Here is a 27,272-nt window from a genome sequence, read left to right as displayed (position 1 = left end):
TCCTATGTAGTTTTGTCAAATTTTCTATGATTTAAGCCCTAAACTAAGAGAATATTGACACATTGCAAAAATTGAAATTTCTCATGAACACGGACCTGTCGGGTTTTGCCTATTTTTGAGGGTTCCCATTAAGATGCCTTTATACACATTTCTTTAAGAATACTAGTGTCATGATGTATTTCCTATGTAGTTTTGTCCGATTTTCTATGAGTTATACCCTAAACTAAGAGAATATTGACACATTGCAAAAATTGAAATTTCTCATGAACACGGACCTGTCGGGTTTTGCCTATTTTTGAGGGTTCCCCTTCAGATGCCTTTATACACATTTCCTTAAGAATACTAGTGTCATGATGTATTTCCTATGTAGTTTTGTCCGAATTTCTATGAGTTAAACCCTAAACTAAGAGAATATTGACACATTGCAAAAATTGAAATTTCTCATGAACACGGACCTGTCGGGTTTTGCCTATTTTTGAGGGTTCCCATTAAGATGCCTTTATACACATTTCCTTAAGAATACTAGTGTCATTATGTATTTCCTATGTAGTTTTGTCCGATTTTCTATGAGTTAAACCCTAAACTAAGAGAATATTGACACATTGCAAAAATTGAAATTTCTCATGAACACGGACCTGTCGGGTTTTGCCTATTTTTGAGGGTTCCCATTAAGATGCCTTTATACACATTTCCTTAAGAATACTAGTGTCATGATGTATTTCCTATGTAGTTTTGTCCGATTTTCTATGAGTTAAACCCTAAACTAAGAGAATATTGACACATTGCAAAAATTGAAATTTCTCATGAACACGGACCTGTCGGGTTTTGCCTATTTTTGAGGGTTTCCCTTCAGATGCCTTTATACACATTTCCTTAAGAATACTAGTGTCATGATGTATTTCCTATGTAGTTTTGTCCGATTTTCTATGAGTTAAACCCTAAACTAAGAGAATATTGACACATTGCAAAAATTGAAATTTCTTATGAACACGGACCTGTCGGGTTTTGTTTATTTTTGAGTGTTCCCATTAAGATGCCTTTATACACATTTCCTTAAGAATACTAGTGTCATGATGTATTTCCTATGTAGTTTTGTCAAATTTTCTATGATTTAAGCCCTAAACTAAGAGAATATTGACACATTGCAAAAATTGAAATTTCTCATGAACACGGACCTGTCGGTTTTGCCTATTTTTGAGGGTTCCTATTAAGATGCCTTTATACACATTTCCTTAAGAATACTAGTGTCATGATGTATTTCTTATGTAGTTTTGTCCGATTTTCTATGAGTGAAACCCTAAACTAAGAGAATATTGACACATTGCAAAAATTGAAATTTCTCATGAACACGGACCTGTCGGGTTTTGCCTATTTTTGATGGTTCCCATTAAGATGCCTTTATACACATTTCCTTAAGAATACTAGTGTCATGATGTATTTCCTATGTAGTTTTGTCCGATTTTCTATGAGTTAAACCCTAAACTAAGAGAATATTGACACATTGCAAAAATTGAAATTTCTCATGAACACGGACCTGTCGGGTTTTGCCTATTTTTGAGGGTTCCCATTAAGATGCCTTTATACACATTTCCTTAAGAATACTAGTGTCATGATGTATTTCCTATGTAGTTTTGTCCGATTTTCTATGAGTTAAGCCCTAAACTAAGAGAATATTGACACATTGCAAAAATTGAAATTTCTCATGAACACGGACCTGTCGGGTTTTGCATATTTTTGAGAGTTCCCATTAAGATGCCTTTATACACATTTCCTTAAGAATACTAGTGTAATGATGTATTTCCTTTGTAGTTTTGTCCGATTTTCTATGATTTAAGCCCTTAACTAAGAGAATATTGACACATTGCAAAAATTGAAATTTCTTATGAACACGGACCTGTCGGGTTTTGCCAATTTTGAGGGTTCCCATTAAGATGCCTTTATACACATTTCCTTAAGAATACTAGTGTCATGATGTATTTCCTATGTAGTTTTGTCCGATTTTCTATGAGTTAAACCCTAAACTAAGAGAATATTGACACATTGCAAAAATTGAAATTTCTTATGAACACGGACCTGTCGGGTTTTGCCTATTTTTGAGGGTTCCCATTAAGATGCCTTTATACACATTTCCTTAAGAATACTAGTGTCATGATGTATTTCCTATGTAGTTTTGTCCGATTTTCTATGATTTAAGCCCTAAACTAAGAGAATATTGACACATTGCAAAAATTGAAATTTCTCATGAACACGGACCTGTCGGGTTTTGCCTATTGTTGAGAGTTCCCATTAAGATGCCTTTATACACATTTCCTTAAGAATACTAGTGTCATGATGTATTTCCTACGTAGTTTTGTCCAATTTTCTATGATTTAAACCCTAAACTAAGAGAATATTGACACATTGCAAAAATTACAAATATCTTATGAACACGGACCTGTCGGGTTTTGCCTATTTTTGAGGGTTCCCATTAAGATGCTTTTATACACATTTCCTTAAGAATACTAGTGTCATGATGTATTTCCTATGTAGTTTTGTCCGATTTTCTATGATTTAAGCCCTAAACTAAGAGAATATTGACACATTGCAAAAATTGAAATTTCTTATGAACACGGACCTGTCGGGTTTTGCCTATTTTTGAGGGTTCCCATTAAGATGCCTTTATACACATTTCCTTAAGAATACTAGTGTCATGATGTATTTCCTATGTAGTTTTGTCAAATTTTCTATGATTTAAGCCCTAAACTAAGAGAATATTGACACATTGCAAAAATTGAAATTTCTCATGAACACGGACCTGTCGGGTTTTGCCTATTTTTGAGGGTTCCCATTAAGATGCCTTTATACACATTTCTTTAAGAATACTAGTGTCATGATGTATTTCCTATGTAGTTTTGTCCGATTTTCTATGAGTTATACCCTAAACTAAGAGAATATTGACACATTGCAAAAATTGAAATTTCTCATGAACACGGACCTGTCGGGTTTTGCCTATTTTTGAGGGTTCCCCTTCAGATGCCTTTATACACATTTCCTTAAGAATACTAGTGTCATGATGTATTTCCTATGTAGTTTTGTCCGAATTTCTATGAGTTAAACCCTAAACTAAGAGAATATTGACACATTGCAAAAATTGAAATTTCTCATGAACACGGACCTGTCGGGTTTTGCCTATTTTTGAGGGTTCCCATTAAGATGCCTTTATACACATTTCCTTAAGAATACTAGTGTCATTATGTATTTCCTATGTAGTTTTGTCCGATTTTCTATGAGTTAAACCCTAAACTAAGAGAATATTGACACATTGCAAAAATTGAAATTTCTCATGAACACGGACCTGTCGGGTTTTGCCTATTTTTGAGGGTTCCCATTAAGATGCCTTTATACACATTTCCTTAAGAATACTAGTGTCATGATGTATTTCCTATGTAGTTTTGTCCGATTTTCTATGAGTTAAACCCTAAACTAAGAGAATATTGACACATTGCAAAAATTGAAATTTCTCATGAACACGGACCTGTCGGGTTTTGCCTATTTTTGAGGGTTCCCCTTCAGATGTTTTTATACACATTTCCTTAAGAATACTAGTGTCATGATGTATTTCCTATGTAGTTTTGTCCGATTTTCTATGAGTTAAACCCTAAACTAAGAGAATATTGACACATTGCAAAAATTGAAATTTCTTATGAACACGGACCTGTCGGGTTTTGTTTATTTTTGAGTGTTCCCATTAAGATGCCTTTATACACATTTCCTTAAGAATACTAGTGTCATGATGTATTTCCTATGTAGTTTTGTCAAATTTTCTATGATTTAAGCCCTAAACTAAGAGAATATTGACACATTGCAAAAATTGAAATTTCTCATGAACACGGACCTGTCGGTTTTGCCTATTTTTGAGGGTTCCTATTAAGATGCCTTTATACACATTTCCTTAAGAATACTAGTGTCATGATGTATTTCTTATGTAGTTTTGTCCGATTTTCTATGAGTGAAACCCTAAACTAAGAGAATATTGACACATTGCAAAAATTGAAATTTCTCATGAACACGGACCTGTCGGGTTTTGCCTATTTTTGATGGTTCCCATTAAGATGCCTTTATACACATTTCCTTAAGAATACTAGTGTCATGATGTATTTCCTATGTAGTTTTGTCCGATTTTCTATGAGTTAAACCCTAAACTAAGAGAATATTGACACATTGCAAAAATTGAAATTTCTCATGAACACGGACCTGTCGGGTTTTGCCTATTTTTGAGGGTTCCCATTAAGATGCCTTTATACACATTTCCTTAAGAATACTAGTGTCATGATGTATTTCCTATGTAGTTTTGTCCGATTTTCTATGAGTTAAGCCCTAAACTAAGAGAATATTGACACATTGCAAAAATTTAAATTTCTCATGAACACGGACCTGTCGGGTTTTGCATATTTTTGAGAGTTCCCATTAAGATGCCTTTATACACATTTCCTTAAGAATACTAGTGTAATGATGTATTTCCTTTGTAGTTTTGTCCGATTTTCTATGATTTAAGCCCTTAACTAAGAGAATATTGACACATTGCAAAAATTGAAATTTCTTATGAACACGGACCTGTCGGGTTTTGCCAATTTTGAGGGTTCCCATTAAGATGCCTTTATACACATTTCCTTAAGAATACTAGTGTCATGATGTATTTCCTATGTAGTTTTGTCCGATTTTCTATGAGTTAAACCCTAAACTAAGAGAATATTGACACATTGCAAAAATTGAAATTTCTTATGAACACGGACCTGTCGGGTTTTGCCTATTTTTGAGGGTTCCCATTAAGATGCCTTTATACACATTTCCTTAAGAATACTAGTGTCATGATGTATTTCCTATGTAGTTTTGTCCGATTTTCTATGATTTAAGCCCTAAACTAAGAGAATATTGACACATTGCAAAAATTGAAATTTCTCATGAACACGGACCTGTCGGGTTTTGCCTATTGTTGAGAGTTCCCATTAAGATGCCTTTATACACATTTCCTTAAGAATACTAGTGTCATGATGTATTTCCTACGTAGTTTTGTCCAATTTTCTATGATTTAAACCCTAAACTAAGAGAATATTGACACATTGCAAAAATTACAAATATCTTATGAACACGGACCTGTCGGGTTTTGCCTATTTTTGAGGGTTCCCATTAAGATGCTTTTATACACATTTCCTTAAGAATACTAGTGTCATGATGTATTTCCTATGTAGTTTTGTCCGATTTTCTATGATTTAAGCCCTAAACTAAGAGAATATTGACACATTGCAAAAATTGAAATTTCTTATGAACACGGACCTGTCGGGTTTTGCCTATTTTTGAGGGTTCCCATTAAGATGCCTTTATACACATTTCCTTAAGAATACTAGTGTCATGATGTATTTCCTATGTAGTTTTGTCAAATTTTCTATGATTTAAGCCCTAAACTAAGAGAATATTGACACATTGCAAAAATTCAAATTTCTCATGAACACGGACCTGTCGGGTTTTGCCTATTTTTGAGGGTTCCCATTAAGATGCCTTTATACACATTTCCTTAAGAATACTAGTGTCATGATGTATTTCCTATGTAGTTTTGTCCGATTTTCTATGAGTTAAACCCTAAACTAAGAGAATATTGACACATTGCAAAAATTGAAATTTCTCATGAACACGGACCTGTCGGGTTTTGCCTATTTTTGAGGGTTCCCATTAAGATGCCTTTATACACATTTCCTTAAGAATACTAGTGTCATGATGTATTTCCTATGTAGTTTTGTCCGATTTTCTATGAGTTAAACCCTAAACTAAGAGAATATTGACACATTGCAAAAATTGAAATTTCTCATGAACACGGACCTGTCGGGTTTTGCCTATTTTTGAGGGTTCCCCTTCAGATGCCTTTATACACATTTCCTTAAGAATACTAGTGTCATGATGTATTTCCTATGTAGTTTTGTCCGATTTTCTATGAGTTAAACCCTAAACTAAGAGAATATTGACACATTGCAAAAATTGAAATTTCTTATGAACACGGACCTGTCGGGTTTTGTTTATTTTTGAGTGTTCCCATTAAGATGCCTTTTTACACATTTCCTTAAGAATACTAGTGTCATGATGTATTTCCTATGTAGTTTTGTCAAATTTTCTATGATTTAAGCCCTAAACTAAGAGAATATTGACACATTGCAAAAATTGAAATTTCTCATGAACACGGACCTGTCGGGTTTTGCCTATTTTTGAGGGTTCCTATTAAGATGCCTTTATACACATTTCCTTAAGAATACTAGTGTCATGATGTATTTCTTATGTAGTTTTGTCCGATTTTCTATGAGTGAAACCCTAAACTAAGAGAATATTGACACATTGCAAAAATTGAAATTTCTCATGAACACGGACCTGTCGGGTTTTGCCTATTTTTGATGGTTCCCATTAAGATGCCTTTATACACATTTCCTTAAGAATACTAGTGTCATGATGTATTTCCTATGTAGTTTTGTCCGATTTTCTATGAGTTAAACCCTAAACTAAGAGAATATTGACACATTGCAAAAATTGAAATTTCTCATGAACACGGACCTGTCGGGTTTTGCCTATTTTTGAGGGTTCCCATTAAGATGCCTTTATACACATTTCCTTAAGAATACTAGTGTCATGATGTATTTCCTATGTAGTTTTGTCCGATTTTCTATGAGTTAAGCCCTAAACTAAGAGAATATTGACACATTGCAAAAATTTAAATTTCTCATGAACACGGACCTGTCGGGTTTTGCATATTTTTGAGAGTTCCCATTAAGATACCTTTATACACATTTCCTTAAGAATACTAGTGTAATGATGTATTTCCTTTGTAGTTTTGTCCGATTTTCTATGATTTAAGCCCTTAACTAAGAGAATATTGACACATTGCAAAAATTGAAATTTCTTATGAACACGGACCTGTCGGGTTTTGCCAATTTTGAGGGTTCCCATTAAGATGCCTTTATACACATTTCCTTAAGAATACTAGTGTCATGATGTATTTCCTATGTAGTTTTGTCCGATTTTCTATGAGTTAAACCCTAAACTAAGAGAATATTGACACATTGCAAAAATTGAAATTTCTTATGAACACGGACCTGTCGGGTTTTGCCTATTTTTGAGGGTTCCCATTAAGATGCCTTTATACACATTTCCTTAAGAATACTAGTGTCATGATGTATTTCCTATGTAGTTTTGTCCGATTTTCTATGATTTAAGCCCTAAACTAAGAGAATATTGACACATTGCAAAAATTGAAATTTCTCATGAACACGGACCTGTCGGGTTTTGCCTATTGTTGAGAGTTCCCATTAAGATGCCTTTATACACATTTCCTTAAGAATACTAGTGTCATGATGTATTTCCTACGTAGTTTTGTCCAATTTTCTATGATTTAAACCCTAAACTAAGAGAATATTGACACATTGCAAAAATTACAAATATCTTATGAACACGGACCTGTCGGGTTTTGCCTATTTTTGAGGGTTCCCATTAAGATGCTTTTATACACATTTCCTTAAGAATACTAGTGTCATGATGTATTTCCTATGTAGTTTTGTCCGATTTTCTATGATTTAAGCCCTAAACTAAGAGAATATTGACACATTGCAAAAATTGAAATTTCTTATGAACACGGACCTGTCGGGTTTTGCCTATTTTTGAGGGTTCCCATTAAGATGCCTTTATACACATTTCCTTAAGAATACTAGTGTCATGATGTATTTTCTATGTAGTTTTGTCAAATTTTCTATGATTTAAGCCCTAAACTAAGAGAATATTGACACATTGCAAAAATTGAAATTTCTCATGAACACGGACCTGTCGGGTTTTGCCTATTTTTGAGGGTTCCCATTAAGATGCCTTTATACACATTTCCTTAAGAATACTAGTGTCATGATGTATTTCCTATGTAGTTTTGTCCGATTTTCTATGAGTTAAACCCTAAACTAAGAGAATATTGACACATTGCAAAAATTGAAATTTCTCATGAACACGGACCTGTCGGGTTTTGCCTATTTTTGAGGGTTCCCCTTCAGATGCCTTTATACACATTTCCTTAAGAATACTAGTGTCATGATGTATTTCCTATGTAGTTTTGTCCGATTTTCTATGAGTTAAACCCTAAACTAAGAGAATATTGACACATTGCAAAAATTGAAATTTCTTATGAACACGGACCTGTCGGGTTTTGTTTATTTTTGAGTGTTCCCATTAAGATGCCTTTATACACATTTCCTTAAGAATACTAGTGTCATGATGTATTTCCTATGTAGTTTTGTCAAATTTTCTATGATTTAAGCCCTAAACTAAGAGAATATTGACACATTGCAAAAATTGAAATTTCTCATGAACACGGACCTGTCGGGTTTTGCCTATTTTTGAGGGTTCCTATTAAGATGCCTTTATACACATTTCCTTAAGAATACTAGTGTCATGATGTATTTCTTATGTAGTTTTGTCCGATTTTCTATGAGTGAAACCCTAAACTAAGAGAATATTGACACATTGCAAAAATTGAAATTTCTCATGAACACGGACCTGTCGGGTTTTGCCTATTTTTGATGGTTCCCATTAAGATGCCTTTATACACATTTCCTTAAGAATACTAGTGTCATGATGTATTTCCTATGTAGTTTTGTCCGATTTTCTATGAGTTAAACCCTAAACTAAGAGAATATTGACACATTGCAAAAATTGAAATTTCTCATGAACACGGACCTGTCGGGTTTTGCCTATTTTTGAGGGTTCCCATTAAGATGCCTTTATACACATTTCCTTAAGAATACTAGTGTCATGATGTATTTCCTATGTAGTTTTGTCGATTTTCTATGAGTTAAGCCCTAAACTAAGAGAATATTGACACATTGCAAAAATTGAAATTTCTCATGAACACGGACCTGTCGGGTTTTGCATATTTTTGAGAGTTCCCATTAAGATGCCTTTATACACATTTCCTTAAGAATACTAGTGTAATGATGTATTTCCTATGTAGTTTTGTCCGATTTTCTATGATTTAAGCCCTTAACTAAGAGAATATTGACACATTGCAACAATTGAAATTTCTTATGAACACGGACCTGTCGGGTTTTGCCAATTTTGAGGGTTCCCATTAAGATGCCTTTATACACATTTCCTTAAGAATACTAGTGTCATGATGTATTTCCTATGTAGTTTTGTCCGATTTTCTATGAGTTAAACCCTAAACTAAGAGAATATTGACACATTGCAAAAATTGAAATTTCTTATGAACACGGACCTGTCGGGTTTTGCCTATTTTTGAGGGTTCCCATTAAGATGCCTTTATACACATTTCCTTAAGAATACTAGTGTCATGATGTATTTCCTATGTAGTTTTGTCCGATTTTCTATGATTTAAGCCCTAAACTAAGAGAATATTGACACATTGCAAAAATTGAAATTTCTCATGAACACGGACCTGTCGGGTTTGCCTATTTTTGAGAGTTCCCATTAAGATGCCTTTATACACATTTCCTTAAGAATACTAGTGTCATGATGTATTTCCTACGTAGTTTTGTCCAATTTTCTATGATTTAAACCCTAAACTAAGAGAATATTGACACATTGCAAAAATTACAAATATCTTATGAACACGGACCTGTCGGGTTTTGCCTATTTTTGAGGGTTCCCATTAAGATGCTTTTATACACATTTCCTTAAGAATACTAGTGTCATGATGTATTTCCTATGTAGTTTTGTCCGATTTTCTATGATTTAAGCCCTAAACTAAGAGAATATTGACACATTGCAAAAATTGAAATTTCTTATGAACACGGACCTGTCGGGTTTTGCCTATTTTTGAGGGTTCCCATTAAGATGCCTTTATACACATTTCCTTAAGAATACTAGTGTCATGATGTATTTCCTATGTAGTTTTGTCAAATTTTCTATGATTTAAGCCCTAAACTAAGAGAATATTGACACATTGCAAAAATTGAAATTTCTCATGAACACGGACCTGTCGGGTTTTGCCTATTTTTGAGGGTTCCCATTAAGATGCCTTTATACACATTTCCTTAAGAATACTAGTGTCATGATGTATTTCTTATGTAGTTTTGTCCGATTTTCTATGAGTTAAACCCTAAACTAAGAGAATATTGACACATTGCAAAAATTGAAATTTCTCATGAACACGGACCTGTCGGGTTTTGCCTATTTTTGAGGGTTCCCATTAAGATGCCTTTATACACATTTCTTTAAGAATACTAGTGTCATGATGTATTTCCTATGTAGTTTTGTCCGATTTTCTATGAGTTAAACCCTAAACTAAGAGAATATTGACACATTGCAAAAATTGAAATTTCTCATGAACACGGACCTGTCGGGTTTTGCCTATTTTTGAGGGTTCCCCTTCAGATGCCTTTATACACATTTCCTTAAGAATACTAGTGTCATGATGTATTTCCTATGTAGTTTTGTCCGATTTTCTATGAGTTAAACCCTAAACTAAGAGAATATTGACACATTGCAAAAATTCAAATTTCTCATGAACACGGACCTGTCGGGTTTTGCCTATTTTTGAGGGTTCCCATTAAGATGCCTTTATACACATTTCCTTAAGAATACTAGTGTCATGATGTATTTCCTATGTAGTTTTGTCCGATTTTCTATGAGTTAAACCCTAAACTAAGAGAATATTGACACATTGCAAAAATTGAAATTTCTCATGAACACGGACCTGTCGGGTTTTGCCTATTTTTGAGGGTTCCCATTAAGATGCCTTTATACACATTTCCTTAAGAATACTAGTGTCATGATGTATTTCCTATGTAGTTTTGTCCGATTTTCTATGAGTTAAACCCTAAACTAAGAGAATATTGACACATTGCAAAAATTGAAATTTCTCATGAACACGGACCTGTCGGGTTTTGCCTATTTTTGAGGGTTCCCCTTCAGATGCCTTTATACACATTTCCTTAAGAATACTAGTGTCATGATGTATTTCCTATGTAGTTTTGTCCGATTTTCTATGAGTTAAACCCTAAACTAAGAGAATATTGACACATTGCAAAAATTGAAATTTCTTATGAACACGGACCTGTCGGGTTTTGCCTATTTTTGAGGGTTCCCATTAAGATGCCTTTATACACATTTCCTTAAGAATACTAGTGTCATGATGTATTTCCTATGTAGTTTTGTCCGATTTTCTATGATTTAAGCCCTAAACTAAGAGAATATTGACACATTGCAAAAATTGAAATTTCTCATGAACACGGACCTGTCGGGTTTTGCCTATTTTTGAGAGTTCCCATTAAGATGCCTTTATACACATTTCCTTAAGAATACTAGTGTCATGATGTATTTCCTACGTAGTTTTGTCCAATTTTCTATGATTTAAACCCTAAACTAAGAGAATATTGACACATTGCAAAAATTACAAATATCTTATGAACACGGACCTGTCGGGTTTTGCCTATTTTTGAGGGTTCCCATTAAGATGCTTTTATACACATTTCCTTAAGAATACTAGTGTCATGATGTATTTCCTATGTAGTTTTGTCCGATTTTCTATGATTTAAGCCCTAAACTAAGAGAATATTGACACATTGCAAAAATTGAAATTTCTTATGAACACGGACCTGTCGGGTTTTGCCTATTTTTGAGGGTTCCCATTAAGATGCCTTTATACACATTTCCTTAAGAATACTAGTGTCATGATGTATTTCCTATGTAGTTTTGTCAAGTTTTCTATGATTTAAGCCCTAAACTAAGAGAATATTGACACATTGCAAAAATTGAAATTTCTCATGAACACGGACCTGTCGGGTTTTGCCTATTTTTTAGGGTTCCCATTAAGATGCCTTTATACACATTTCCTTAAGAATACTAGTGTCATGATGTATTTCTTATGTAGTTTTGTCCGATTTTCTATGAGTTAAACCCTAAACTAAGAGAATATTGACACATTGCAAAAATTGAAATTTCTCATGAACACGGACCTGTCGGGTTTTGCCTATTTTTGAGGGTTCCCATTAAGATGCCTTTATACACATTTCTTTAAGAATACTAGTGTCATGATGTATTTCCTATGTAGTTTTGTCCGATTTTCTATGAGTTAAACCCTAAACTAAGAGAATATTGACACATTGCAAAAATTGAAATTTCTCATGAACACGGACCTGTCGGGTTTTGCCTATTTTTGAGGGTTCCCCTTCAGATGCCTTTATACACATTTCCTTAAGAATACTAGTCTCATGATGTATTTCCTATGTAGTTTTGTCCGATTTTCTATGAGTTAAACCCTAAACTAAGAGAATATTGACACATTGCAAAAATTGAAATTTCTCATGAACACGGACCTGTCGGGTTTTGCCTATTTTTTAGGGTTCCCATTAAGATGCCTTTATACACATTTCCTTAAGAATACTAGTGTCATGATGTATTTCCTATGTAGTTTTGTCCGATTTTCTATGAGTTAAACCCTAAACTTAGAGAATATTGACACATTGCAAAAATTGAAATTTCTCATGAACACGGACCTGTCGGGTTTTGCCAATTTTTGAGGGTTCCCATTAAGATGCCTTTATACACATTTCCTTAAGAATACTAGTGTCATGATGTATTTCCTATGTAGTTTTGTCCGATTTTCTATGAGTTAAACCCTAAACTTAGAGAATATTGACACATTGCAAAAATTGAAATTTCTCATGAACACGGACCTGTCGGGTTTTGCCAATTTTTGAGGGTTCCCATTAAGATGCCTTTATACACATTTCCTTAAGAATACTAGTGTCATGATGTATTTCCTATGTAGTTTTGTCCGATTTTCTATGAGTTAAACCCTAAACTAAGAGAATATTGACACATTGCAAAAATTGAAATTTCTCATGAACACGGACCTGTCGGGTTTTGCCTATTTTTGAGGGTTCCCCTTCAGATGCCTTTATACACATTTCCTTAAGAATACTAGTGTCATGATGTATTTCCTATGTAGTTTTGTCCGATTTTCTATGAGTTAAACCCTAAACTAAGAGAATATTGACACATTGCAAAAATTGAAATTTCTTATGAACACGGACCTGTCGGGTTTTGCCTATTTTTGAGGGTTCCCATTAAGATGCCTTTATACACATTTCCTTAAGAATACTAGTGTCATGATGTATTTCCTATGTAGTTTTGTCCGATTTTCTATGATTTAAGCCCTAAACTAAGAGAATATTGACACATTGCAAAAATTGAAATTTCTTATGAACACGGACCTGTCGGGTTTTGCCTATTTTTGAGGGTTCCCATTAAGATGCCTTTATACACATTTCCTTAAGAATACTAGTGTCATGATGTATTTCCTATGTAGTTTTGTCCGATTTTCTATGAGTTAAACCCTAAACTAAGAGAATATTGACACATTGCAAAAATTGAAATTTCTCATGAACACGGACCTGTCGGGTTTTGCCTATTTTTGAGGGTTCCCATTAAGATGCCTTTATACACATTTCCTTAAGAATACTAGTGTCATGATGTATTTCCTATGTAGTTTTGTCCGATTTTCTATGAGTTAAACCCTAAACTAAGAGAATATTGACACATTGCAAAAATTGAAATTTCTCATGAACACGGACCTGTCGGGTTTTGCCTATTTTTGAGGGTTCCCCTTCAGATGCCTTTATACACATTTCCTTAAGAATACTAGTGTCATGATGTATTTCCTATGTAGTTTTGTCCGATTTTCTATGAGTTAAACCCTAAACTAAGAGAATATTGACACATTGCAAAAATTGAAATTTCTTATGAACACGGACCTGTCGGGTTTTGTTTATTTTTGAGTGTTCCCATTAAGATGCCTTTATACACATTTCCTTAAGAATACTAGTGTCATGATGTATTTCCTATGTAGTTTTGTCAAATTTTCTATGATTTAAGCCCTAAACTAAGAGAATATTGACACATTGCAAAAATTGAAATTTCTCATGAACACGGACCTGTCGGGTTTTGCCTATTTTTGAGGGTTCCTATTAAGATGCCTTTATACACATTTCCTTAAGAATACTAGTGTCATGATGTATTTCTTATGTAGTTTTGTCCGATTTTCTATGAGTGAAACCCTAAACTAAGAGAATATTGACACGTTGCAAAAATTGAAATTTCTCATGAACACGGACCTGTCGGGTTTTGCCTATTTTTGATGGTTCCCATTAAGATGCCTTTATACACATTTCCTTAAGAATACTAGTGTCATGATGTATTTCCTATGTAGTTTTGTCCGATTTTCTATGAGTTAAACCCTAAACTAAGAGAATATTGACACATTGCAAAAATTGAAATTTCTCATGAACACGGACCTGTCGGGTTTTGCCTATTTTTGAGGGTTCCCATTAAGATGCCTTTATACACATTTCCTTAAGAATACTAGTGTCATGATGTATTTCCTATGTAGTTTTGTCCGATTTTCTATGAGTTAAGCCCTAAACTAAGAGAATATTGACACATTGCAAAAATTTAAATTTCTCATGAACACGGACCTGTCGGGTTTTGCATATTTTTGAGAGTTCCCATTAAGATGCCTTTATACACATTTCCTTAAGAATACTAGTGTAATGATGTATTTCCTTTGTAGTTTTGTCCGATTTTCTATGATTTAAGCCCTTAACTAAGAGAATATTGACACATTGCAAAAATTGAAATTTCTTATGAACACGGACCTGTCGGGTTTTGCCAATTTTGAGGGTTCCCATTAAGATGCCTTTATACACATTTCCTTAAGAATACTAGTGTCATGATGTATTTCCTATGTAGTTTTGTCCGATTTTCTATGAGTTAAACCCTAAACTAAGAGAATATTGACACATTGCAAAAATTGAAATTTCTTATGAACACGGACCTGTCGGGTTTTGCCTATTTTTGAGGGTTCCCATTAAGATGCCTTTATACACATTTCCTTAAGAATACTAGTGTCATGATGTATTTCCTATGTAGTTTTGTCCGATTTTCTATGAGTTAAACCCTAAACTAACAGAATATTGACACATTGCAAAAATTGAAATTTCTCATGAACACGGACCTGTCGGGTTTTGCCTATTGTTGAGAGTTCCCATTAAGATGCCTTTATACACATTTCCTTAAGAATACTAGTGTCATGATGTATTTCCTACGTAGTTTTGTCCAATTTTCTATGATTTAAACCCTAAACTAAGAGAATATTGACACATTGCAAAAATTACAAATATCTTATGAACACGGACCTGTCGGGTTTTGCCTATTTTTGAGGGTTCCCATTAAGATGCTTTTATACACATTTCCTTAAGAATACTAGTGTCATGATGTATTTCCTATGTAGTTTTGTCCGATTTTCTATGATTTAAGCCCTAAACTAAGAGAATATTGACACATTGCAAAAATTGAAATTTCTTATGAACACGGACCTGTCGGGTTTTGCCTATTTTTGAGGGTTCCCATTAAGATGCCTTTATACACATTTCCTTAAGAATACTAGTGTCATGATGTATTTCCTATGTAGTTTTGTCAAATTTTCTATGATTTAAGCCCTAAACTAAGAGAATATTGACACATTGCAAAAATTGAAATTTCTCATGAACACTGACCTGTCGGGTTTTGCCTATTTTTGAGGGTTCCCATTAAGATGCCTTTATACACATTTCCTTAAGAATACTAGTGTCATGATGTATTTCCTATGTAGTTTTGTCCGATTTTCTATGAGTTAAACCCTAAACTAAGAGAATATTGACACATTGCAAAAATTGAAATTTCTCATGAACACGGACCTGTCGGGTTTTGCCTATTTTTGAGGGTTCCCCTTCAGATGCCTTTATACACATTTCCTTAAGAATACTAGTGTCATGATGTATTTCCTATGTAGTTTTGTCCGATTTTCTATGAGTTAAACCCTAAACTAAGAGAATATTGACACATTGCAAAAATTGAAATTTCTTATGAACACGGACCTGTCGGGTTTTGTTTATTTTTGAGTGTTCCCATTAAGATGCCTTTATACACATTTCCTTAAGAATACTAGTGTCATGATGTATTTCCTATGTAGTTTTGTCAAATTTTCTATGATTTAAGCCCTAAACTAAGAGAATATTGACACATTGCAAAAATTGAAATTTCTCATGAACACGGACCTGTCGGGTTTTGCCTATTTTTGAGGGTTCCTATTAAGATGCCTTTATACACATTTCCTTAAGAATACTAGTGTCATGATGTATTTCTTATGTAGTTTTGTCCGATTTTCTATGAGTGAAACCCTAAACTAAGAGAATATTGACACATTGCAAAAATTGAAATTTCTCATGAACACGGACCTGTCGGGTTTTGCCTATTTTTGATGGTTCCCATTAAGATGCCTTTATACACATTTCCTTAAGAATACTAGTGTCATGATGTATTTCCTATGTAGTTTTGTCCGATTTTCTATGAGTTAAACCCTAAACTAAGAGAATATTGACACATTGCAAAAATTGAAATTTCTCATGAACACGGACCTGTCGGGTTTTGCCTATTTTTGAGGGTTCCCATTAAGATGCCTTTATACACATTTCCTTAAGAATACTAGTGTCATGATGTATTTCCTATGTAGTTTTGTCGATTTTCTATGAGTTAAGCCCTAAACTAAGAGAATATTGACACATTGCAAAAATTGAAATTTCTCATGAACACGGACCTGTCGGGTTTTGCATATTTTTGAGAGTTCCCATTAAGATGCCTTTATACACATTTCCTTAAGAATACTAGTGTAATGATGTATTTCCTATGTAGTTTTGTCCGATTTTCTATGATTTAAGCCCTTAACTAAGAGAATATTGACACATTGCAACAATTGAAATTTCTTATGAACACGGACCTGTCGGGTTTTGCCAATTTTGAGGGTTCCCATTAAGATGCCTTTATACACATTTCCTTAAGAATACTAGTGTCATGATGTATTTCCTATGTAGTTTTGTCCGATTTTCTATGAGTTAAACCCTAAACTAAGAGAATATTGACACATTGCAAAAATTGAAATTTCTTATGAACACGGACCTGTCGGGTTTTGCCTATTTTTGAGGGTTCCCATTAAGATGCCTTTATACACATTTCCTTAAGAATACTAGTGTCATGATGTATTTCCTATGTAGTTTTGTCCGATTTTCTATGATTTAAGCCCTAAACTAAGAGAATATTGACACATTGCAAAAATTGAAATTTCTCATGAACACGGACCTGTCGGGTTTGCCTATTTTTGAGAGTTCCCATTAAGATGCCTTTATACACATTTCCTTAAGAATACTAGTGTCATGATGTATTTCCTACGTAGTTTTGTCCAATTTTCTATGATTTAAACCCTAAACTAAGAGAATATTGACACATTGCAAAAATTACAAATATCTTATGAACACGGACCTGTCGGGTTTTGCCTATTTTTGAGGGTTCCCATTAAGATGCTTTTATACACATTTCCTTAAGAATACTAGTGTCATGATGTATTTCCTATGTAGTTTTGTCCGATTTTCTATGATTTAAGCCCTAAACTAAGAGAATATTGACACATTGCAAAAATTGAAATTTCTTATGAACACGGACCTGTCGGGTTTTGCCTATTTTTGAGGGTTCCCATTAAGATGCCTTTATACACATTTCCTTAAGAATACTAGTGTCATGATGTATTTCCTATGTAGTTTTGTCAAATTTTCTATGATTTAAGCCCTAAACTAAGAGAATATTGACACATTGCAAAAATTGAAATTTCTCATGAACACGGACCTGTCGGGTTTTGCCTATTTTTGAGGGTTCCCCTTCAGATGCCTTTATACACATTTCCTTAAGAATACTAGTGTCATGATGTATTTCCTATGTAGTTTTGTCCGATTTTCTATGAGTTAAACCCTAAACTAAGAGAATATTGACACATTGCAAAAATTCAAATTTCTCATGAACACGGACCTGTCGGGTTTTGCCTATTTTTGAGGGTTCCCATTAAGATGCCTTTATACACATTTCCTTAAGAATACTAGTGTCATGATGTATTTCCTATGTAGTTTTGTCCGATTTTCTATGAGTTAAACCCTAAACTAAGAGAATATTGACACATTGCAAAAATTGAAATTTCTCATGAACACGGACCTGTCGGGTTTTGCCTATTTTTGAGGGTTCCCATTAAGATGCCTTTATACACATTTCCTTAAGAATACTAGTGTCATGATGTATTTCCTATGTAGTTTTGTCCGATTTTCTATGAGTTAAACCCTAAACTAAGAGAATATTGACACATTGCAAAAATTGAAATTTCTCATGAACACGGACCTGTCGGGTTTTGCCTATTTTTGAGGGTTCCCCTTCAGATGCCTTTATACACATTTCCTTAAGAATACTAGTGTCATGATGTATTTCCTATGTAGTTTTGTCCGATTTTCTATGAGTTAAACCCTAAACTAAGAGAATATTGACACATTGCAAAAATTGAAATTTCTTATGAACACGGACCTGTCGGGTTTTGCCTATTTTTGAGGGTTCCCATTAAGATGCCTTTATACACATTTCCTTAAGAATACTAGTGTCATGATGTATTTCCTATGTAGTTTTGTCCGATTTTCTATGATTTAAGCCCTAAACTAAGAGAATATTGACACATTGCAAAAATTGAAATTTCTCATGAACACGGACCTGTCGGGTTTTGCCTATTTTTGAGAGTTCCCATTAAGATGCCTTTATACACATTTCCTTAAGAATACTAGTGTCATGATGTATTTCCTACGTAGTTTTGTCCAATTTTCTATGATTTAAACCCTAAACTAAGAGAATATTGACACATTGCAAAAATTACAAATATCTTATGAACACGGACCTGTCAGGTTTTGCCTATTTTTGAGGGTTCCCATTAAGATGCTTTTATACACATTTCCTTAAGAATACTAGTGTCATGATGTATTTCCTATGTAGTTTTGTCCGATTTTCTATGATTTAAGCCCTAAACTAAGAGAATATTGACACATTGCAAAAATTGAAATTTCTTATGAACACGGACCTGTCGGGTTTTGCCTATTTTTGAGGGTTCCCATTAAGATGCCTTTATACACATTTCCTTAAGAATACTAGTGTCATGATGTATTTCCTATGTAGTTTTGTCAAGTTTTCTATGATTTAAGCCCTAAACTAAGAGAATATTGACACATTGCAAAAATTGAAATTTCTCATGAACACGGACCTGTCGGGTTTTGCCTATTTTTTAGGGTTCCCATTAAGATGCCTTTATACACATTTCCTTAAGAATACTAGTGTCATGATGTATTTCTTATGTAGTTTTGTCCGATTTTCTATGAGTTAAACCCTAAACTAAGAGAATATTGACACATTGCAAAAATTGAAATTTCTCATGAACACGGACCTGTCGGGTTTTGCCTATTTTTGAGGGTTCCCATTAAGATGCCTTTATACACATTTCTTTAAGAATACTAGTGTCATGATGTATTTCCTATGTAGTTTTGTCCGATTTTCTATGAGTTAAACCCTAAACTAAGAGAATATTGACACATTGCAAAAATTGAAATTTCTCATGAACACGGACCTGTCGGGTTTTGCCTATTTTTGAGGGTTCCCCTTCAGATGCCTTTATACACATTTCCTTAAGAATACTAGTCTCATGATGTATTTCCTATGTAGTTTTGTCCGATTTTCTATGAGTTAAACCCTAAACTAAGAGAATATTGACACATTGCAAAAATTCAAATTTCTCATGAACACGGACCTGTCGGGTTTTGCCTATTTTTGAGGGTTCCCATTAAGATGCCTTTATACACATTTCCTTAAGAATACTAGTGTCATGATGTATTTCCTATGTAGTTTTGTCCGATTTTCTATGAGTTAAACCCTAAACTTAGAGAATATTGACACATTGCAAAAATTGAAATTTCTCATGAACACGGACCTGTCGGGTTTTGCCAATTTTTGAGGGTTCCCATTAAGATGCCTTTATACACATTTCCTTAAGAATACTAGTGTCATGATGTATTTCCTATGTAGTTTTGTCCGATTTTCTATGAGTTAAACCCTAAACTAAGAGAATATTGACACATTGCAAAAATTGAAATTTCTCATGAACACGGACCTGTCGGGTTTTGCCTATTTTTGAGGGTTCCCCTTCAGATGCCTTTATACACATTTCCTTAAGAATACTAGTGTCATGATGTATTTCCTATGTAGTTTTGTCCGATTTTCTATGAGTTAAACCCTAAACTAAGAGAATATTGACACATTGCAAAAATTGAAATTTCTTATGAACACGGACCTGTCGGGTTTTGCCTATTTTTGAGGGTTCCCATTAAGATGCCTTTATACACATTTCCTTAAGAATACTAGTGTCATGATGTATTTCCTATGTAGTTTTGTCCGATTTTCTATGATTTAAGCCCTAAACTAAGAGAATATTGACACATTGCAAAAATTGAAATTTCTTATGAACACGGACCTGTCGGGTTTTGCCTATTTTTGAGGGTTCCCATTAAGATGCCTTTATACACATTTCCTTAAGAATACTAGTGTCATGATGTATTTCCTATGTAGTTTTGTCCGATTTTCTATGAGTTAAACCCTAAACTAAGAGAATATTGACACATTGCAAAAATTCAAATTTCTTATGAACACGGACCTGTCGCGTTTTGCCTATTTTTGAGGATTCCCATTAAGATGCCTTTATACACATTTCCTTAAGAATACTAGTGTCATGATGTATTTCCCATGTAGTTTTGTCCGATTTTCTATGAGTTAAACCCTAAACTAAGAGAATATTGACACATTGCAAAAATTGAAATTTCTTATGAACACGGACCTGTCGGGTTTTGCCTATTTTTGAGGGTTCCCATTAAGATGCCTTTATACACATTTCCTTAAGAATACTAGTGTCATGATGTATTTCCTATGTAGTTTTGTCCGATTTTCTATGATTTAAGCCCTAAACTAAGAGAATATTGACACATTGCAAAAATTCAAATTTCTTATGAACACGGACCTGTCGGGTTTTGCCTATTTTTGAGGGTTCCCATTAAGATGCCTTTATACACATTTCCTTAAGAATACTAGTGTCATGATGTATTTCCTATGTAGTTTTGTCCGATTTTCTATGATTTAAGCCCTAAACTAAGAGAATATTGACACATTGCAAAAATTGAAATTTCTTATGAACACGGACCTGTCGGGTTTTGCCTATTTTTGAGGGTTCCCATTAAGATGCCTTTATACACATTTCCTTAAGAATACTAGTGTCATGATGTATTTCCTATGTAGTTTTGTCCGATTTTCTATGATTTAAGCCCTAAACTAAGAGAATATTGACACATTGCAAAAATTGAAATTTCTTATGAACACGGACCTGTCGGGTTTTGCCTATTTTTGAGGGTTCCCATTAAGATGCCTTTATACACATTTCCTTAAGAATACTAGTGTCATGATGTATTTCCTATGTAGTTTTGTCCGATTTTCTATGATTTAAACCCTAAACTAAGAAAATATTGACACATTGCAAAAATTGAAATTTCTTATGAACACGGACCTGTCGGGTTTTGCCTATTTTTGAGGGTTCCCATTAAGATGCCTTTATACACATTTCCTTAAGTCTACTAGTGTCATGATGTATTTCCTATGTAGTTTTGTCCGATTTTCTATGATTTAAGCCCTAAACTAAGAGAATATTGACACATTGCAAAAATTGAAATTTCTTATGAACACGGACCTGTCGCGTTTTGCCTATTTTTGAGGGTTCCCATTAACATGCCTTTATACACATTTCCTTAAGAATACTAGTGTCATGATGTATTTCCTATGTAGTTTTGTCCGATTTTCTATGAGTTAAACCCTAAACTAAGAGAATATTGACACATTGCAAAAATTGAAATTTCTTATGAACACGGACCTGTCGGGTTTTGCCTATTTTTGAGGGTTCCCATTAAGATGCCTTTATACACATTTCCTTAAGAATACTAGTGTCATGATGTATTTCCTATGTAGTTTTGTCCGATTTTCTATGATTTATACCCTAAACTAAGAGAATATTGACACATTGCAAAAATTGAAATTTCTTATGAACACGGACCTGTCGGGTTTTGCCTATTTTTGAGGGTTCCCATTAAGATGCCTTTATACACATTTCCTTAAGAATACTAGTGTCATGATGTATTTCCTATGTAGTTTTGTCCGATTTTCTATGATTTAAGCCCTAAACTAAGAAAATATTGACACATTGCAAAAATTGAAATTTCTTATGAACACGGACCTGTCGAGTTTTGCCTATTTTTGAGGGTTCCCATTAAGATGCCTTTATACACATTTCCTTAAGAATACTAGTGTCATGATGTATTTCCTATGTAGTTTTGTCCAATTTTCTATGATTTAAGCCCTAAACTAAGAGAATATTGACACATTGCAAAAATTGAAATTTCTTATGAACACGGACCTGTCGCGTTTTGCCTATTTTTGAGGGTTCCCAATAACATGCCTTTATACACATTTCCTTAAGAATACTAGTGTCATGATGTATTTCCTATGTAGTTTTGTCCGATTTTCTATGAGTTAAACCCTAAACTAAGAGAATATTGACACATTGCAAAAATTGAAATTTCTTATGAACACGGACCTGTCGGGTTTTGCCTATTTTTGAGGGTTTCCATTAAGATGCCTTTATACACATTTCCTTAAGAATACTAGTGTCATGATGTATTTCCTATGTAGTTTTGTCCGATTTTCTATGATTTAAGCCCTAAACTAAGAGAATATTGACACATTGCAAAAATTGAAATTTCTTATGAACACGGACCTGTCGGGTTTTGCCTATTTTTGAGGGTTCCCATTAAGATGCCTTTATACACATTTCCTTAAGAATACTAGTGTCATGATGTATTTCCTATGTAGTTTTGTCCGATTTTCTATGATTTAAGCCCTAAACTAAGAGAATATTGACACATTGCAAAAATTGAAATTTCTCATGAACACGGACCTGTCGGGTTTTTCCTATTTTTGAGGGTTCCCATTAAGATGCCTTTATACACATTTCCTTAAGAATACTAGTGTCATGATGTATTTCCTATGTAGTTTTGTCCGATTTTCTATGAGTTAAACCCTAAACTAAGAGAATATTGACACATTGCAAAAACTGAAATTTCTCATGAACACGGACATGTCGGGTTTTGCCTATTTTTGAGGGTTCCCATTAAGATGCCTTTATACACATTTCCTTAAGAATACTAGTGTCATGATGTATTTCCTACGTAGGTTTGTCCGATTTACTTTGATTTATGCCCTAAACTAAGAGAATATTGAAATATTGCAAAAACTGAAATTTCTCATGAACACGGACCTGTCGGGTTTTGCCTATTTTTGAGGGTTCCCATTAAGATGCCTTTATAGACATTTCCTTAAGAATACTAGTGTCATGATGTATTTCCTATGTAGTTTTGTCCGAATTTCTATGATTTAAACCCTAAACTAAGAGAATATTGACACATTGCAAAAATTGAAATTTCTCATGAACACGGACATGTCGGGTTTTGCCTATTTTTGAGGGTTCCCATTAAGATGCCTTTATACACATTTCCTTTAGAATACTAGTGTCATGATGTATTTCCTATGTAGTTTTGTCCGATTTACTTTGATTTATACCCTAAACTAAGAGAATATTGAAACATTGCAAAAACTGAAATTTCTCATGAACACGGACATGTCGGGTTTTGCCTATTTTTGAGGGTTCCCATTAAGATGCCTTTATACACATTTCCTTAAGAATACTAGTGTCATGATGTATTTCCTATGTAGTTTTGTCCGATTTACTTTGATTTATACCCTAAACTAAGAGAATATTGACACATTGCAAAAACTGAAATTTCTCATGAACACGGACATGTCGGGTTTTGCCTATTTTTGAGGGTTCCCATTAAGATGCCTTTATACACATTTCCTTAAGAATACTAGTGTCATGATGTATTTCCTATGTAGTTTTGTCCGAATTTCTATGATTTATACCCTAAACTAAGAGAATATTGACACATTGCAAAAATTGAAATTTCTCATGAACACGGACATGTCGGGTTTTGCCTATTTTTGAGGGTTCCCATTAAGATGCCTTTATACACATTTCCTTAAGAATACTAGTGTCATGATGTATTTCCTATGTAGTTTTGTCCGATTTACTTTGATTTATACCCTAAACTAAGAGAATATTGACACATTGCAAAAACTGAAATTTCTCATGAACACGGACATGTCGGGTTTTGCCTATTTTTGAGGGTTCCCATTAAGATGCCTTTATACACATTTCCTTAAGAATACTAGTGTCATGATGTATTTCCTATGTAGTTTTGTCCGAATTTCTATGATTTATACCCTAAACTAAGAGAATATTGACACATTGCAAAAATTGAAATTTCTCATGAACACGGACATGTCGGGTTTTGCCTATTTTTGAGGGTTCCCATTAAGATGCCTTTATACACATTTCCTTAAGAATACTAGTGTCATGATGTATTTCCTATGTAGTTTTGTCCGAATTTCTATGATTTATACCCTAAACTAAGAGAATATTGACGCATTGCAAAAATTGAAATTTCTCATGAACACTGACATGTCGGGTTTTGCCTATTTTTGAGGGTTCCCATTAAGATGCCTTTATACACATTTCCTTAAGAATACTAGTGTCATGATGTATTTCCTATGTAGTTTTGTCCGATTTTCTATGATTTAAGCCCTAAACTAAGAAAATATTGACACATTGCAAAAATTGAAATTTCTTATGAACACGGACCTGTCGGGTTTTGCCTATTTTTGAGGGTTCCCATTAAGATGCCTGTATACACATTTCCTTAAGAATACTAGTGTCATGATGTATTTCCTATGTAGTTTTGTCCGATTTTCTATGAGTTAAGCCCTAAACTAAGAGAATATTGACACATTGCAAAAATTGAAATTTCTCATGAACACGGACCTGTCGGGTTTTGCCTATTTTTGAGGGTTCCCATTAAGATGCCTTTATACAAATTTCCTTAAGAAAACTAGTTTCATGATGTATTTCCTACGTAGTTTTGTCCGATTTACTTTGATTTATGCCCTAAACTAAGAGAATATTGAAACATTGCAAAAACTGAAATTTCTCATGAACACGGACATGTCGGGTTTTGCCTATTTTTGAGGGTTCCCATTAAGATGCCTTTATACACATTTCCTTAAGAATACTAGTGTCATGATGTATTTCCTATGTAGTTTTGTCCGATTTACTTTGATTTATACCCTAAACTAAGAGAATATTGACACATTGCAAAAACTGAAATTTCTCATGAACACGGACATGTCGGGTTTTGCCTATTTTTGAGGGTTCCCATTAAGATGCCTTTATACACATTTCCTTAAGAATACTAGTGTCATGATGTATTTCCTATGTAGTTTTGTCCGATTTTCTATGAGTTAAACCCTAAACTAAGAGAATATTGACACATTGCAAAAATTTAAATTTCTCATGAACACGGACCTGTCGGGTTTTGCCTATTTTTGATGGTTCCCATTAAGATGCCTTTATACACATTTCCTTAAGAATACTAGTGTCATGATGTATTTCCTATGTAGTTTTGTCCGATTTTCTATGAGTTAAACCCTAAACTAAGAGATTATTGACACATTGTAAAAATTGAAATTTCTCATGAACACGGACCTGTCGGGTTTTGCCTATTTTTGAGGGTTCCCATTAAGATGCCTTTATACACATTTCCTTAAGAATACTAGTGCCATGATGTATTTCCTATGTAGTTTTGTCCGAATTTCTATGATTTATACCCTAAACTAAGAGAATATTGACACATTGCAAAAATTGAAATTTCTCATGAACACGGACATGTCGGGTTTTGCCTATTTTTGAGTGTTCCCATTAAGATGCCTTTATACACATTTCCTTAACAATACTAGTGTCATGATGTATTTCCTATGTAGTTTTGTCCGAATTTCTATGATTTATACCCTAAACTAAGAGAATATTGACACATTGCAAAAATTGAAATTTCTCATGAACACGGACATGTCGGGTTTTGCCTATTTTTGAGGGTTCCCATTAAGATGCCTTTATACACATTTCCTTAAGAATACTAGTGCCATGATGTATTTCCTATGTAGTTTTGTCCGAATTTCTATGATTTATACCCTAAACTAAGAGAATATTGACACATTGCAAAAATTGAAATTTCTTATGAACACGGACCTGTCGGGTTTTGCCTATTTTTGAGGGTTCCCATTAAGATGCCTTTATACACATTTCCTTAAGAATACTAGTGTCATGATGTATTTCCTATGTAGTTTTGTCCGAATTTCTATGATTTATACCCTAAACTAAGAGAATATTGACACATTGCAAAAATTGAAATTTCTCATGAACACGGACATGTCGGGTTTTGCCTATTTTTGAGGGTTCCCATTAAGATGCCTTTATACACATTTCCTTAAGAATACTAGTGTCATGATGTATTTCCTATGTAGTTTTGTCCGATTTACTTTGATTTATACCCTAAACTAAGAGAATATTGACACATTGCAAAAACTGAAATTTCTCATGAACACGGACATGTCGGGTTTTGCCTATTTTTGAGGGTTCCCATTAAGATGCCTTTATACACATTTCCTTAAGAATACTAGTGTCATGATGTATTTCCTATGTAGTTTTGTCCGAATTTCTATGATTTATACCCTAAACTAAGAGAATATTGACACATTGCAAAAATTGAAATTTCTTATGAACACGGACATGTCGGGTTTTGCCTATTTTTGAGGGTTCCCATTAAGATGCCTTTATACACATTTCCTTAAGAATACTAGTGTCATGATGTATTTCCTATGTAGTTTTGTCCGATTTACTTTGATTTATACCCTAAAATAAGAGAATATTGACACATTGCAAAAACTGAAATTTCTCATGAACACGGACATGTCGGGTTTTGCCTATTTTTGAGGGTTCCCATTAAGATGCCTTTATACACATTTCCTTAAGAATACTAGTGTCATGATGTATTTCCTATGTAGTTTTGTCCGAATTTCTATGATTTATACCCTAAACTAAGAGAATATTGACACATTGCAAAAATTGAAATTTCTTATGAACACGGACATGTCGGGTTTTGCCTATTTTTGAGGGTTCCCATTAAGATGCCTTTATACACATTTCCTTAAGAATACTAGTGTCATGATGTATTTCCTATGTAGTTTTGTCCGATTTACTTTGATTTATACCCTAAACTAAGAGAATATTGACACATTGCAAAAACTGAGATTTCTCATGAACACGGACC

This window comes from Euprymna scolopes, chromosome 46 (assembly GCF_053919585.1).
Source record: "Euprymna scolopes isolate OS-2025 chromosome 46, ASM5391958v1, whole genome shotgun sequence".
NCBI classification, from domain to species: Eukaryota; Metazoa; Mollusca; class Cephalopoda; order Sepiida; family Sepiolidae; genus Euprymna; species Euprymna scolopes.
This window is presented reverse-complemented; position numbering follows the sequence as displayed.